Genomic DNA, 14,898 nt, shown 5'->3' with positions numbered 1-14,898 from the left:
TGGTTTTAAATGAGAACCAGAGATGACCCAACAGTAGAGCTAGATTATTTACGGAGGAATTATTACTGCTCGATTATCTTAAAAAAAAAACATGTCTGCTTTACACAATTTAGCTACCTTGGAGTTAATCCTAGTCCATAGTTATGCAGCTAGCTCGCTAACAGACTTGATAGCTAGGCTACTAGAAAGACCTGGAACAGGACTCTACGTTGAAAATACCCGTTTGTTGCCCGCCAGGTATCCATTAGTCACGTGACTGCAAAGTATGAATTCTGAACACATTACAATTTATAGTTGATTCAGTTTATATAGAGGTCTGTGTTTTAGGTTAATATTTTGGTGGAGCTTTGCCCCTCCTGCCCTTACAGACGAGATGCGGCTGTTTGTTTGTTTGTTTTTTTTACTGTAAAATTGCTTAAAAAATATGTTTTATAAAAACCGCTAGTCTATATAAAGTATATTATGCTAGTCTATATAAATAATTGTGCCATGATCATGACTGCCATCGGCAATCTCACCAATCGTTAAGGCCGAACTTCGAAGTTCGAACACACCTAATCCTACTCAAAAATTGTGCATAAAATTGTGTTATAAACACGCGTGTGACATGGGATTGTCAAAGCACAAACATACCGTAGTGTCATGGTTACCATACTGGCCGATCGCCAACAATGATCAGCGGTTTATGCGTCTTCACGTTTCTGTTTTCCAAAATGTTTCTTTCTTTATGGCTGCACTACAAACTCGTATGCCCGTCATCGCATAACACTCTGGCATAATCCATGGAATAGAGCTGGTAAGTCCCGCCCCTTCCGCTAACCCCACTGGACCTCTAGGTTGAAAAATCGTCAATGCAAGTGAATGGGAGAAAATAATTATTTTCTGGTCCCGTTTGAATTGTGCCATGAATGTGAACATATGTTGTCTGTGAATTTTTAATATAATTTTTCGTGTAAAGAATGCTACAATTTAGCGGGTAGAAGTTTGATACGGTTAGACTTTAGGTGTATTCGACATCGGCTGCGGCTGGATGCTATGGCGCGTACTCCGTGCCAAAATCAAACATCCGAACGACCGACCGACCGATCGAACGTCTATCCGAACGTCTTGAACTTTCAAACGGGTGACCCACGTGACGACCTGACGTGACGTCAGCGTCTTGAAATTTGCAGCTTTTTAACCATACAAGTATACAAGCTGATCTGTAAAGACTATAAATGGACATGATAGGCACTAAATAGGCCTACAGATGTTATACGTAAAATAATACTCAACCATTTCCTGCACTTCCCTGAATAAGCCTATTCTAGTGTTGTAGGCTATTCTAAGTGATGAACTGAACAAGTTATCGCCTGTAGGCTATATCATGACTTTCTGTGTATTTCATGACTCTAATGTTTCAAACACCAGACTCACCTATTGTAACTGTATAGGCTACAGTGATAGGCTTTTAATTAATGTTGTTGTATTTTTCCTTTTTTTTTATCTGTCAAACTGATTAATTGTATATTGTCTGATATGTTGTTTTACAAGTAAGAGTTAAAAGTTATAAGATAAAGGGTTTTAATTTCAAAGTCTTCAATGCCATGGACCATGTTGTCATTAGTTGCCCATTGACTTTTCATGGTAGTAACACATTGAGAAAGACGCAGTTAAGATTATCCAATATAATCTATTGCCTATAGGCTACTTTGTTCATTTTTACCATGATTTCATCTTCATTCTGAAATTTACTTTGCTGACTCCGCTGACTCTTGGGCTGCAAGACAGTGAGTTCCTCTAACATAACAAGATGTTGATGTTTTTTTTTTACTCTGATGAACTCTGATATATAAATTCTGTCATAGAGAGAGGTCATGTAAACACTGTTTCTAACATGCATTTTCACTGTCTCTCGTGTTCTCATCTTGTAAACATATTATTGAATAAAGTGCTAAAGGGGCATAAAGTGGGTTGCAGCATGGCATTATAATCGTCCCAAATCCTTGATTTCTGTAAGATTGCATTAACATTAGTGATTCTCCAACTAGGAGCACTTTTGGCACTGTGAGTTTATGGAAAATTCACTCTCTTAAAACACTCTTAAAACAATCTATCTAGCTTCATTCATTTGTCTTCTAACACAATATAACAGTGGGCAGTTTTAGAACTCCATGGATTATTATTACTTTTAACAGTTTTTCTGAAGAGCGCTTTCAAAGATGTCATTTCCACCACTTTTCAATTTATGTATTTTATTACAATATAATATTGTAAAACTGTTATATAAGATTATGTATCAGTCAGCAGCATCAGTGGCTACCTAATCATGTAACAAAATAAATCTTAATACTTCATGAACTTAATGCATTTTTATTTAAAGTTGCTAAATGCCACGAGTTGGGATTTTTGCCTACAGCATCTCATTTTTGCTCAGGTCTATGTTTATTATAAGTCACTCACACATATATTGTAAGTAATGAACTATTACTACTTGATTTAAAATACATTTAGATCCACATCATTGGTTATTCTTATTTTTTTTTTTTCTTAAAAACTAGTGGTGGAAAGTGGTGGAAATGACGGTTTATGGTGAAAGATTGTTTCTGTTTATTTTTACTTAAATTGCCAGTCCAAAATATTTTTAACCATGTATTTTATTATTTAACATATATGAGTTGAACAGTATACCTAATAGTTTAAAAAAATAATGATTACAAATGATATGCAAATTATATGAACCTGCTCAAAACATTCATATAAATATAGATAAATAAAAATAAATTTAGAGTGTACTGGAATGGTGATATATAAAGTTCTCATTTCAAAAGCACAAATATGTCATGAGAACATGCAAATAGCACACAAAAACTACATATATCATGTCCAAAGCTACGCCTGTAATTTCTCAGAGGTGGAAATGACATTTTAGCAGTTTTTCTGCAATATTAGCACTCCCTCATGTCAGGCTTAGCTACTTTTGGACTTATTATGTTGTTTACTCGTAATAAACATAAATACATTATTTTCATATTTGTTGTACATAATTCAACTGAACTACAGCCAAGGTGGAAATTACGCTGAATAAAAATATTCTGTATAAAAGCTTGAGTTACCTTGATTTATTTTCTTGTGCTGAAGAGCGCATGTGCCTGAAGTTTCATCTTCAACTAATACGTCCTTTTCACTATTATTTCCATGATTACCAAGTAAATAAAATATTTAAGGTGGATCTATTAAAGTGGATTTTGTTGAGGGAGGTGGAAATGACGGAAAACCTGGGGACAGACTTATTTCATTCCAAAAATAGTTTAAAATTATGATATACATATGGAATTTCGATGGTATGATATTATTTTATTTGTCCTTGAGACAAACATGTTAAAAAATATTTTTAAATTGATCCTTTAATATAATTTTCTAACATTCAAAGAGGGCCAGTCTGGGTTGGGGACAAGCATAAAACTGCAAAATCTGCTAATAAACAGCCATGCAAAAGCATTTTTAAAAAGAAAAAAGGAGCAAGATTTGGTGGTTACTAGGATGTTGGAGCATGAACTTCATAATGACAATTTATTTGTGCACTTGTTTGTTTATTTATCTACAAAAAAAGGCCAAGGACACAAAAGTGCCTGTAGTTGGAGAATCACCAATTATATATATATATATATATATATATATATATATATATATATATATATATATATATATGTCAGGGTTTTGAGATACGAACCCAAGCACAGACAGAATTAGGTGAAACAGTTTATTGTAGTGTTGAAAACAAGGAAAAGAGATGGAGAAAAATTATGTAGAATATCGTGCTTTTCCAAAATAACCGTTTAAGTATGTCAGGTTTGTCAATAATATTTAGCCTCTGTTATATTTAACTTTAATAATACACCGTACATAACTTTCTAAATCAGCCATTGCAGTAATCAAATGTGGACTAGTTAGAGGATACAATAAGAAGTTAAACTAAGGTAAAAAAAAAAAAAAACGTGTTACAACGTGTCTTCACACGTAAACAACACGTTGGGAAGACGATCAGTTACTCGCACTTTCTTATAGTCACTGAGCCAAATTTATCAGCCAATGAAAAATATGTAATTAACTTTATTATTTTAGCTAAATATTATCTGTCAAGATCTAGCTTGGACGGACATTGGTTATTTTGCATTCAAAAAATTGAACATTGTTGCATTGTCTTAGGAAATGTGTACGGTTATAACAATTTATCCAAAAACAAATCTTTAATTTCAGAAATTTCACTGATATTAGAGGAAATGAAAGTAAAGTATGCTACTGATTTTATTATATTGGGTGGTGACTTTAATATGGTGTATGATGAGTGGTTAGATAGGTCACCAACTAAATATAATGTAAATCATTACAATTCATTATTATTACACTTTTGTAATAAACAAGGCTTAATAGATCCCTGGCGTGAGTCAAACCCCCATTTAAGACAGTTTTCTTGGTTTAAACCTGATGCTTCCTGCAAGTCCCGAATTGATTTTTGGTTAATTTCTCATAGTTTTTTGCCTTATCAAACTATATCTAGTATATCGGCAGCTCCCCTAACAGATCACTGTTCAATTGAATTGATGATATATCATAAAAATAAACCTTTCCGTAACAAGGGTTATTGGAAGTTTAACTCTAACCTTCTCAGAAATGAAGATTATATGAAATTGGTGAAGGATACTGTTTTAAATATTTCTAATGATAATAGCCTGGTTTCCTGGATAAGTAAATGGGAATTCTTTAAATACAAAGTTCGACAGTTATCTATCTCTTATAGTAAACAGTTAAGCAAATCTTATACTTTAAAAGAGACCTCTATTATTAAAGAAATAAATGAATATTCGAACAAATCAGGTTTAACGGAGGATGATAGATCAAGGTTGGTATTTTTGCAATCACAGTTAGATGAAATCTATATGAGAAAAGCTAAGGGGGCATATATTAGATCAAGAGCCAAGTGGATGGAAAAAGGGGAGAAAAACTCAGCTTACTTCTGTAAGTTAGAAAAAAAGCGTCAAGAAAGAAACTCTGTTAAAACTTTAATTATTAATGGTGCAGAGTGTTCTAATCCACAAGTAATAGCGAAAGAAATCGCCAAGTTTTATCAGGACTTATATTCTTCGTCCTCTTCAATATTAGCCCCTAATTCCCTCTTTGAAAAAATTGGAGAATTTGTTCCTCATATAGATGAACACTTCAAAATGTGATGCAGAATTAACAATTGAAGAGCTTGATTCTGCTGTTATGTGTCTGTCATTGGATAAATCACCTGGCCCAGACGGTATAACCTCTAATTTCTATCGCCATTTTTGGGACTTGTTAAAGGATTTTATTTTTGCAGCTTTTCAGGAAATTACTAAAACCTTGGTTTTACCTAATTCAATGAGACAAGGCCTAATCACGCTTATTCCCAAACCAGGAAAAGATTCTAGACTGTTGGACAATTTACGACCTATAACTTTATTAAACAATGACTATAAATTACTAACCCACATATATAATAATCGTTTAAAACTTGGTTTATCAAAAATTATTGGGGAGACACAAACTGGATTCATTAGAGGCCGATCTATACACAACAATATTCGACTGGTTTTGGACTTGCTGGAGTATAATCAAGAAATAGAGGATGATGAGGTTATTTTATTTTTAGATTTCTATAAAGCCTTTGATATGTTAGAACATTCATTTATTTTAAAATGTTTGAAAATGTATGGGTTTGGTGGAAATTTTTGTAATATTATTCAATTATTCTACACAAATACCAATAGCTCAGTGGCCCAACAGGTACTTCACCCAGAATTGATATTAAGAGAGGAGTTAAACAAGGATGCCCCGTCTCACCCTCATTGTTTATTCTGGCTACAGAGATGTTGGCTCTCCTAATTAAAAACTCAAATATTAAAAAATGAAATGTGTTTGGACAGGAAATTATACTTAGTCAATTGGCTGACGATACAACATTATTTTTAAAAGGTCTTGACCAGGTTCCTAAAGTAATTGAGATAGTTAATTATTTTTCTAAATTTTCAGGTTTAAAGCTCAATATCAGCTAATGTGAAATTATTACCATACATGATTGCCCTCTTAAAACTGCATATAATATTCCAGTCAAGTCGAATGTCAGATATTTAGGCATAAACATTTCTAAGGATGAGGTCATGATGGAAAAGCAAAATGTCTGGAATAGATGGAATGAATGCAAAGGGATTTGTCTATCTTTGGTAGAATTTATTTAACTAAAATGGAAAGTCTCTCTAGGTGTATCTATCCTGCATCTTGTCTCTCCATTTCTAATAGAGCTATTAAAACCATTAATCAAATTAATTTCAATTATATATGGAGAAAACGTGTGCACTATATAAAGAGGGCAAATCTTATACAAGATTATGAAAATGGTGGATTACAAGCCTTTGACTTCTATTGTATAAATGGTATGTTGAAGGTCAAATGGCTTAAAAATTTTGTAACAAATGAAACTAGTTTCTGGTTTTGCATTCCCAGAGGTATATTTAGAAAATTGGGTGGAATTGATTTTCTACTGAGATGTGATTTTACTGTTTCCAGACTGCCAATCAAATTATCCTCCTTTCACCAACAGATTTTGTTATATTGGAAGTTATTATATAACCACAACTTTTCTCCACATAGAATCCCTATATGGAACAATAGATTTATTGTATCTAGATACAAGTCTCTATGTATTCTTGATTGGCTTGAAAAAGGTATTTGGTCAGTTCTACATTTATTGGATGAAGAAGGGAGACTGTTAACTTTTAGAGACTTTTGTACTAAATATAATTTACAATGTGAACGCAAACAATTTGAGCGTGTCTTAAATGCCATTCCAAAAAGTTTTATAAATTTAGTACAAAACGCTTCTGTCAACATGCCAGATGGATCTTGTGAACTCCCATCCCTTCTCTTCAATGGTAATGATCTTCAATGGTAATGATCCAACAAACTTATTCGCTCTTGTTTCAATTCTATAGTATATCCAACATGTCGGTATAATAACTGTGTTTTGCAAGCTTATGATAAACCATTTGTTAAAAAATTGCGAACACAGTATATTAGCTTTCCTGTGGCTCCTAAAGCTAAGGAAACCCATTTTAAAATATTCAATGGGATATACCCGGCAAGTGAATTTTTAAGACAACGGTTTAATTTTGAAGAAAATGCCTGTACTTTTTGTCAAGTTGACATAGAGACAACTGACCATCTTTTTTTCTCTTGTGTTTTTTCAAATACTTTTTGGGAAAATATGTCTTATTGGTTGGAGACAAAGATTTGTTCGCTGCCAACTCTTGCTAGAAAGCATATTATGTTTGGAATGCTGTTGGATGAGAAAAGAAATGAATTTTTTATTAATGTAATGTTGATTCTGGGCAAATTTTTCATTCATAGATCTAAATGTATGAAGACGAAACCTTATTTTTCTGTATTAAAAGAGACTTTTTCTGCAATTTCTTTCCATCATTACAATGTATGAAAAGTAAAAAGGCCCAGAAATTGGCTAGAATAATAAGAGACCTTGATCTCTTAGATGAGGAATGAAGAGACCCCTTCTTGTCCTTTTTTTTTTTTTTTTTTTTTTTAATGTATGTAAATTTCTTTGTCATTATCCATTTATTTGACTAACATGTGCCTTGCGTAATACTCATTTATCTGTATTTCTTAATGCCATTGTAGTTGTATAATCTGTTTTGTTATGTTCTTGGTGTTCAATAATTTTTTTTTAAAAAAGAGTTATCCGGCTACTCTCAAATCGCTCTCGCGGTACTTTGATGGCACACGTCACAGTCACATGGCATCGGCGCTGTATCAAGTCGGACAAAATTTCTAACCGGCATGCACTGCTTTAAGTCAGCCGCCGATCGGTCTGCGCAGAGCTGCATAAAGTCGAACAAGCCTAACGTGTGAGAGCACTTTGTGGACTACAACTCTTCGCTGCTTTCGACGCGTTTGAAACGTCACCACCACTCACACACGGACACTAGCTCACGGATCCCGCTAAACATGGCTGTGTCTTTGGTGCACTTCACCGCCTTCTTTCAGGGAGAGGACAAAATCGTTGAGGTTGGCGAAAACCACGGGTAAGTCAACTTTATGGGGTGACGTCACATAGGCTACATGTAGTCTTTCTCGTTATGTCTTTTCCACAACTGCTAGCCGAAGAATCATACCATATGAAAAATTATATAAAAAATTCACAGACAACATATGTTCACATTCATGGCACAATTCAAACAGGACCAGAAAATAATTATTTTCTCACATTCACTTGCATTGATGATTTTTCAACCTAGAGGTCCAGTGGGGTTAGCGGAAGGGGCGGGACTTACCAGCATCACAGTCCCGCCCACAGCCCGAGAGAGCTTAGGTGCCGGAAGTAAATTTCCCATTCATTTCTCCCATTGACGTTTTGGAAAAATCCGTATCTAAAGAGTTTTAGAGCATGTCTGAGAATAACCAGCTACGGCTGAACTCATAAGCATATCATTTCGAGTGAAAAAAACGAAGAGAAGATCCAAAAAAAGTCAAAGGTACAAGACTGTGTAGTGTGTACATATTTTCATTTCCGAGCGAAGGAACTCATCCCATAAACCACCGCGCCTCACTGAAGTCGACTGAAGCCGCCCACAACCGCGAAAGAGCCTTTTGAGCGACTTCCAAATGACGACGGCCACGCAAACTTTTTCTTCGAGTGAATTTTATATAGTGAATGTGCAGTTAATAGCAGTTCTTTCAGTAGTAATTGTGTAAATAATAGTGTTTTATAGGTATTGTGTATTGAATTTTATATTTATCATCGTGTATTTTATATTGTGTGCGTGTGTGTCCATGCTCATTTTATTCATGAAGTTATAGTTCATCCTTAATTTTAATAACATTTAATGTATTTTCTTAATATCCACAACAAAGTGAAAATTAAAAAGTGATGGTCAGCAAACCAGAAAGTGCACCACGCCTGCACTTGAGCTGTCAATGGAGAAATTGTATTGAATTCTTACTTCCGGCACCGGCTGTGGGCGGGACTGTGATGCTCGGTCTTCTTCTTTGTTTTAATGGTGATCGGCATCGAAAAGGTGCCCCGCCACCTACTGTACTGGAGTGTGGGCCTGAGGCAACTTCCTCCCAAGTAAAAAATTGTTCCTTAAATTCTGTTAATTAATCCAGTTCTTCTCAAGTAATTTATTAAACTTTCATTATTACCACCATTAAGTATATCTTTAATGTTAACTTTCATTGTACCTTTCTTCCTAATTTCTTCCTTTAATATTTCTCTTTCCGTGAGGTACTTTTGGAAGTGACTTAATATATGTTCAACTGATTCCTCATCTTGACAATGTTCACATAAGCCATTATGATGTTTCCCTATTATATGTAATGTTTTATTTAATCCTGTGTGTCCCATTCTCAACCGTGTGATTATACCCTCTACTTTATTATTTCCTTTACATACCCTTCTTCTGTATTTTATAATAATGTACCTGTTACTGAATATGTACCTGTCCCAAATATGTTGCCATTCCTTTATTATACTACTCTTAATTATTACTTTGCTTCAGATTTACTATATGGATTTCCATAACTACATTTACCTTACATGCTTCGTTAGCTATAAAATGTCAGCCGTTTCATTTCCTTTTAACTCCTGTATGTCCTGGAATCCACATGAATGCTATTGTCACATTCACTCGCTGAAGTCTAAATAAGATTTAATATATTTCATATATACAGTCCTGTCTGTCCTTTGATGATGACATTGTCTTCATTGAAATCAATGCTGAACTGGAATCTGAACATATAATTACTTTCCGCATACCATTTCCCTCGATCCAGTTCAGAGCATTATATTATTATAGCCATCTATTATAGCCATGACATCAACTCTACTGTATATATTGCCAGGTGATCTGTAGTTTTTATCTTCATTGAAATTGCTAATTCTGGTATAAAAACACCAAAACCCGTCTTTCCTGTATCTAAATTCTTGGAGCCATCTGTGTAAACAAACAATGGTCTCCCAATGTCTTCTTGCATATTAGAAAATATATCATTAATCATTATTGAAAAGAGAATTGGACTTAGTACGCTCCCTTGGGGAGTTCGATTCTCGACATTTCTTTCTGACAATGCTAAAACAATTCTAACTCTTTACAGTAGCTCTCCCAAATACAGTAGCTCTCCCAAATAAAGAGTCTTTAACCCAGTTAAACATCCTTCCTGTGAATTCTAAATAATTTAATTTAATCATTACACCTTCCTTCCTTCCATACCATATCATATGCTTTTTCTATATCAATAAATACTGCCAATACTATCTCCTTATTAACCTGTGCCTTTCTAATTTATGTTTCTAGACAAACTATAGTTCCATAGTACTCCTTCCTCTTCTAAACCCGCTTTGATATAAAATTTTGAATATTACGAGTTTTCCTTAACATCTTAAAGGGGTCATATAATGGTACATGCACTTTTACAAGTTGATTGTACTGAAATGTGTGTTGGCAGTGCCTGTACACAACCATCATAAAATGTTTTTTTTTTTAAATCTTCTTATATGTTTTCCCCTCTCTCAAATCAAGCCGTTCGATTTTGTGACGTCACAAAATCGACACCAGAGTAGACTCGCTCCCTCGGTCAAAATCGAGGGGTCGAGGAGGGTCTGTCGATAAACTTCCCTCGTCCACTTCACGAAGTGGAACTTCCTTCTCCCGAGGGGAAGTGCTTAGGGAAGTTCGCGAGTGCGTGTCTAAAAGTGAAGTGGAACGCAGCCCATGTCGGTTCTTTTGAATAACTCTGTAAACACCGAAAAATATATCTTCCGGTGTAGGCTACTATCGCTTTATTTCAGTGTTGTTGAGCGTGTATTTGACATGGATGATAAAATTAGATGGCGTACGTCATTTAATTCTGAACCGATTCTTAAAAACGAACCGTTTAAAAGAACCGGATCGCATAAATGAACCGGACTTTCCATCACACGTACCGCGCGCACCGCCCTTTCGTGACTCAGACACAGTAAACAACAGGGCTGTACCCCGTGCTCCAAATGACATAGGGCAATATATATTCCTGACAATAATATAAGTTGTTATTATTAATTTAATTCATTTAGCCTATAGCCACGGACAAGTTTCGGAGCTGACACATGACAATTTATTTAAAAAAACGCTCATCATGCAGTGTGGATTTATAGATATTTAAGCAAACACATTTCAACAATCTCTTTATTCTATCACGGTATCTATCACTTTATATCACGGTAGTTTCGTAAAGTGTGTCAGATACTTTGTGGTGAGCTAATAGCATCCAAATTCAGGAAATAATATTATACCTTTCCAAAAAAAATCAGGCAGGCACAAGTTTTCAAAATTCCTACTACTGAATATAACACATTGGCTCCCTCTTCTGGTCGCACTAAGCAAAAAGGAAACAGTAGCCTTCATAAATGCAGAAATGATAAATTCATAAACAACTCCAATAATTGCTACAAAAGTAAACTGCCCTATCTCAGTATTGTTTTTTTCTCAGAGATCAGCAAAACATCTGTTTATTGACCATTGCAATTTTTTTGGGAAATGCATTCTTGATCTATTGTTGTGAGATTTTGAGTTTTCGACTAACGTTAATCAACACTCGGTGGTGTGATACGCGTATGTAGGCCTAGTGCATTTTTATGTTTAGCTAATGGACGTGCATACAATTATTTATCTGTATGAGTGCATATATATTATAGTGATTGAACGATTGGACAGGCCTATATTAGTCCAATTATCACGCTAAATTAATTTTAAGATTCAGAAAGAGATTATCTACATTTGGGGTTCATTGGTAACTTTAATGGCGCTCTGAGCTGTTAACAGAATGAGCTAGATGTGTATTCCTTATTCCTTAGTTTACCATGTGATTTGTCGACACTTTTAAAATCTCTATTCGTTGTAAAGTATGCCTTTTATCATATGGTTAGGTTATTACTTCTGCACAACCAAATTAAGAATGATTTTAAAAGTTTGAAGTGCTTGAACTTTAATATGCTCTTATGCTAAATCTATTGTAGGCTATATTATTAGGCTATTATTATTATCTATATCAAAACTATGTCTGGTAGTTTTGCAGATTCACTGTTTGGGCATGTTGCCCTGTTTGTGAAGTGTTAAAATAATCTCAGTGTCTTTGTGGCTTCTGGATTTATTTATTTATTTATTTTATTTTATTTTTTTATGATGACCATGTTACTCAATTTATTAGAAAATCTCCTGCAGTTTGTATATGTTTGTATTGTTTGAAGGGTCATATTGGCCAAAACGTGAAGTTGTGTATAAAAATAATAATATTTCATATATAAATATTTAGGACCATGAACCATGTTCTCATGTAATTGTCATATCCTGAGTTTGTTTGTTTTATGTTTATTTATTTTTTTGTTTTTCTGTTTGATTCACTTTCATTGCTTCTAGTTCTGCTCCCCTCTGTTCCTCAGTTCAGGTGTGTATGGTTAAGTTACCTTGTTTAGTCTCTATATATTCACTTAGTATCTTAGTATTCTCTATATGGGTCATTCCTGGGATTCGGTAATATTTCAGTCCCCCAGACTTTATTAAAGTGGTGCTTCACCAAAATTAAATATTAAAAGCTTTCCACAATACTTTGGTATGCCCATTATAATGAATAAAAAACATTATTGCATTTAAATAATTGTTATCATAAATGTCACGGTTCTGTTAGTTTGGACTTTTTGTGTTTCACGACCTTCTGCCTGAGTTAGTCGTTTGTTGTCTTGCTCACTCATTATGCTTCTGCACATTCCTATATGCAGGCCTAAACACCACCGCTAAGGGGCAGTTGTCTGGGGAGGGACCTCGGGGGAGCTTTGAGGATTTTGTGGAGTGGGTGCTGGTGTCATGTGGATCACCAATCACTGTCGGACCCATTGACGATTACACCAGCCCCAACCATTCCAACCAACCCCAACCAACCTCGCAACCCAGTGCACAACCATGACCACCCAGATGGCGAGGATCGACAGCAAGAGCCCAACGCAGACGTGAGAGACTTCACCGCAACGTTTAAACCAGCACCCACAGGAGCGACCGAACTGAACATCGCCATGGAGCCTGAGCAACGTGTGTCTGACCTGGAGTGCGAGCCGGCTAAACCTTCCATCGTCGAGGGAGTTCTCGTCGAATTCAAGGGCATGGAAGTGAGCCCCGCCCACCCTCCTGCCACTGAGAGTGAGTTTTGGGTTCCAGCACGGGAAAACTTTGATTATTTTGGAGAATTTGACTTGTTTGCCCCATTATCATCTGAATCTGTCTGTCATGTCCCAAATTCTCAGCCTCCTCTCAGTGGTGTGGTTTCACCGCTGGACTGCTGGGAGTCATCTTATCCTGGGCGTGGGGATCCCTGCTCCGCCTCCAGCCTCAGTGCACTCCACTCCACCTCGACCTGACACCCTGACGCCCTGACTCCCACGCCTGCGCTCCTTCCACCCTCGATGTCTGCAGTGACCATCGGACATTTGGCCTTGCTAGATACCTTCAGAAGTTTATGCAAGAAGTGCATATGTAAAGTGTTTTTTGATGGTTTGTCCTTACGCAAGAAGTGTGTTGTACGCAAGAAGTGCGTCATTGAAGTTTTACGAAAGAAGTGCATTTGTAAAGTGTTTTTTTGTTTGTTTGTTGAAGTTTTTTATTATTTTATATATAAGGAGGAGAACAGTTGATTCGGAGAAAATTAACAAAGTGATTAGAAATTATATAGCCGTATTTAAGCAGAACTGATAGAAAGGATGGAGACGTAGAGATAAAGTGTTTTCTGACTGGGCTATGTGCTCTGCCTATAAAAAGCTGCAGCTGAGCCCTTACGCAAGCAACCTTGGCACCGCTCAGTGTAAAAAGGGAGTTACCAGGCTGAGAAAGCTGAGATAGACAAAGGCTTATGAAAAAATTCCTGCAAGAAATAAGAATGGTGAAACAATGCTATTAAAAGTTTAATGGATAATAAAAATGAAATTAATGAAAGGAAAATAAGAAATCAAACATATCAAAGAACAAAGAATATTCCTCGAAATTGGTTTTGTCGGCTGTTTGGCCATTTTGCTGAATGCAAGCGCACATCCAGATAGGGAAACACAGCCCGTACTGAACAAAAATTTGATAGATTAACTTTGTCTCTCCATTTGTCACAAAAAAATAAATAAAATAAAAATAACGAGTGTGTGTGTGTGTGTGTGAATGAAATCCCGGGTGTGTGAAGGAACAACGTAACAGACTAAATACATTTGTATTGAGATAAAGAAATAAGGAGGGAGAGAGGTGACAGTGATAAAGAGATTTTTTATATTTTTATATTTTTTGAAGCCTGATGATAAGAACACATGTGGACCAGAGTGAGAGATCATTACGAGGCAGAGTGTACCTTCCTGAACAGCAAGACAGAAATGGAACAATGCCAGGAAGAGGAAGAGGAAAGAAAAGACAATACAACAATCAACAGAGGACCCCTGACCCGCAAGGCATGTGTTGGGGATGCAGCCAGCCTGGACACACCAAGAGATTCTGTCCCACTAAACCATGGCCCCAAAATGGGCCTCCACAGGGTCAGATGTACCAGCCATGGCAACAGAGTCATCAGAACCAGTAGCATCAAGTGTCAGGGCCTGTCAACCCATGACGTGGCCCAGAACAAGGCTACTAGGGATCCCTAGATCTGGAAAATACGTCAAGACAGTAGGATTCTTGGGACTGACGCAGCTAATCCCAATGATACCCACCATGCTTTCAACAAGGCTTAGCTGCTGTATATTTTGCTTATGATCAAGCTTCTGCTGTCACCATTGGCTATCCAGTCATAATATACACCCATCATAAAGTTGCTGATTTAATA

At 35.8% G+C, this 14,898-nt stretch overlaps 1 protein-coding gene across 2 annotated transcripts in view; it reads right to left on the bottom strand.

The window, feature by feature from the left end:
* Positions 1-14,898, bottom strand: part of LOC311084347 (uncharacterized protein) — a 44,767-nt gene that overhangs the window by 18,197 nt on the left and 11,672 nt on the right. Inside the window, exon 1 of one of the 2 annotated variants that reach the window (XM_084116315.1) lies at positions 634-3,551. The exons of the other annotated variant lie outside the window; for it this stretch is intronic. The gene's annotated coding sequence lies outside the window, so the exon portion shown is untranslated. Of the gene's footprint in view, positions 1-633; positions 3,552-14,898 lie in introns of those variants that run through there. 2 annotated transcript variants of the gene reach the window in all.

The sequence above is a fragment of the Abramis brama genome, assembly GCF_963993115.1.
Source record: "Abramis brama genome assembly, chromosome: 6".
Lineage (NCBI taxonomy): Eukaryota > Metazoa > Chordata > Actinopteri > Cypriniformes > Leuciscidae > Abramis > Abramis brama.
This window is presented reverse-complemented; position numbering and strand designations above follow the sequence as displayed.